The sequence below is a fragment of the Bison bison genome, unplaced genomic scaffold, assembly GCF_000754665.1.
Source record: "Bison bison bison isolate TAMUID 2011002044 unplaced genomic scaffold, Bison_UMD1.0 scf7180017864181, whole genome shotgun sequence".
In the NCBI taxonomy this organism is placed as follows: domain Eukaryota; kingdom Metazoa; phylum Chordata; class Mammalia; order Artiodactyla; family Bovidae; genus Bison; species Bison bison.
This window is the reverse complement of record NW_011494753.1, coordinates 9,653,365-9,656,164: the sequence shown is the minus strand read 5'-3', so window position 1 is coordinate 9,656,164 and position 2,800 is coordinate 9,653,365. Positions and strand designations below refer to the sequence as shown.

Below are 2,800 nucleotides of genomic sequence, written 5' to 3'. Positions count from 1 at the left end.
ATGGTCCTGTTCCTGCTCCTGGCGGCCCTTCCTCTGTTCCCCACTGGGGAGGCAGGTGAGTGACAGTCCCATCCTCAGAGGCCCAGACCCACCCCACATGGCACAGACCTGCTCAGACGCTACACTCATGCACGCCCTGGCCCTGGTCCATGTAAGGAAATTTCTGAATTCAGGTCAAATTCCCTCAAAGCCCAACAAATCTGGGCCCATCTCCCCTCTCTAGCCTTTGGCTCCATGAGCACAGCGGGCAGGCTGGAATCTTTCTTTCAGGGAAAATCATCGAGGGCCAAGAGGCCAAGCCTCACTCCTGTCCCTACATGGTGTTTCGTCAGTTCAAGACTTCAGGGAAACGTTACAGCTGTGGGGGTTTCCTCATGCATGAGGACTTCGTGCTGACAGCGGCTCACTGCCTGGAAAGGTGAGGAGCAGTGCCGGGCCCCCAAACCTCTGTTGAGCCCTCCCAGGGAACCCTCTTCTCAGGGGCTGCTGATCTTGGCTACCAGCAACACAGGAAGTTCTTCGGAGGACAGGTGAGCCTTGGGGAGAGATGGACAGGTCAATGCCAGTGATGCATAGAAAGAAGGAACTGATCAAACCTGAGACAGAAGGAAGCCAAGGTTGTACCTGGAGTCCAGAGTGCAAATGTGAGAAGTTCACGTTTTCCTTAGAGACAGCCAAGCCTGTGCAGGATTGAACACCCTCCGTGGACTCCAGGAACTACCACCCTGCCCAGGCTGCCAGAAGCAGGCAGCACAGAGAAGCCCAGACCCAGGGTCCATTGTCTAGAATTCTCTCCCCAGACCTGCCCTGTTCCCAGCAGTGCTCTGTCCTTCAGGCTCCTGGTCTGTATTTCCTGTGACTCCCCTTCCCTCTCTGCTATGTATGCAGATCAATTAAGGTCACACTGGGGGCCCACAACATCAAGAAGAAGGAGAGGACCCAGCAGGTCATCCGGCTAAGAAGAACCATCCCTACCCAGGCTATAATAGTGAGACGTATGCCAACGACCTCATGTTACTGCAGGTGGGACACGCGGCTGCACTGGTTCTGGGACACTTTCCTCCCAGGGTTCTGCATCCCCCATGACTCATCCCTGACCTTCCTTCTATACGTCCCCTTCTGTGGTCCCAGGGCTGGTGGAAGGCAACTCCACAAATGTCCTGCAGTTTCTGTGGGCCATCAGTAGGTGAGAATGCCTTTCCTCTACCTTCAGCTGAAGAGAAGGGCCAAAGTGACCGCTGCTGTGAGCACCATCAGCCTGCCCAGCAGCTCAGATATGGTGAACCCAGGGATGCTGTGCAGTGTGGCTGGCTGGGGACTCCTCCGTGTGAGTGTCTCCACCGCAAACAAACTGCAGGAGGTAGAGCTTGAAGTCCAAAGGGATGAGAAATGCAAATCTCGCTATGAAGTTTACAACACCGACACCCAGATATGTGTGGGAAACCCAAGGATGAGGAAGAAGGCTATGAATGTGAGTAACACACCTTTATGCATGCAAAGCCCTGGGCACAGCCAAGCTGTGGGGATGGGGAGCAGTGGGAATGAGCCTCGTCCCCAGCCTGTCCTCCTATCTGGTCTCTGTCCCGTGTCCCTGGGGGGTAAACACTGCCCCACAGTCACATATGGGTGGAGGCTTCCTGCAGGAGGAGGGGGATTGTCAGGGCCAGATTGAAACATCAGGACCAACAAAGCCCTGATATCAGCCAGGGCCCCTAACAGGGACCACACCCCAGGGTCGCAGGGAGACCAGACCTGAAGAAGGTGAGCTCAGCCCTTGCTCTCTCTGCCCCCAGGGTGACTCTGGGGGCCCCCTCGTATGTAATGGTGTGGCCCCGGGGCATTGTGTCCTATGGAGAAGATACACCTCCAGATGTCTACACCAGAATCTCAAAGTTTCAGCAATGGATCAAAGAAACAATGAAAATGTACAGACTGCAGGGACCAGACTGAGGTCCCCCAGGATTGATCTGTCCATCTTCCCTGGAGTAGAGGTGTTGGGTGGAGGAGGGCTGCCTGGAACTTAATAAAGTTTTATCTTTTGAGCAGAAATCACTGATTCCTCCTTTATTCACATACTCATTAGGCACCTACTCTGCCAGGGAAACATCTGTTCACATTTCTGATCTGTCACCAGCTTCCCCCTCTGGCACATACACCACCCCTCTCACCCCCACCTTCCATCTCTGGAATAAAACTTCTACTGTACCAATAGCCAGCTCCCTCCAGCCACATGTCCCCAGTGCCAGCTCCCCCTGCAGGCTGCCCGTGAGCTCCATCAGAGAAGGGAGACCCCTCCTCAGGAGTATAGGTCTCTCGATTCCCACCCTTGTGTGTCATCCATACGCCCTCCTCCTCGTCCACACCTACTCCCCTCCCCCACATCCCAGTGCCCAGGGGGCAACAGAAGAGAATCCAGATTTGGAAAGGGGATCCCCAGAGAAACTCTGGGGTTGAGGGGGCACTTGTCCACCCTAACAGAAATGGGGAGGTTTACAAAGGTGTGGTTCACCCCATGAGTGTTCCCTCCCTGCATCAGAGCAGGCAGAGGTCAGAAGCCTGAGAAAGTTTCAGGAGGCCTTCAGTATTCCCTGGTGGCTCAGACGGTAAAGCGTCTGTGTGCAGTACAGGAGACCCGGGTTCAATCCCTGGGTCGGGAAGATCCCCTGGAGAAGGAAATGGCAACCCACTCCAGTATTCTTGCCTGGAAAATCCCATGGACAGCGGAGCCTGGTAGGCTACTGTCCATGGGGTCGCAAAGAGTCAGAAACGACTGAGCGACTTCACTTCACTTCAGTATTCC

At 54.9% G+C, this 2,800-nt stretch overlaps 1 pseudogene; it reads left to right on the top strand.

Annotated features, from left to right (window-relative positions):
- LOC104991063 lies at positions 1–1,950 on the top strand (annotated as a pseudogene).
- The last annotated feature ends 850 nt before the right edge of the window (positions 1,951–2,800 follow it).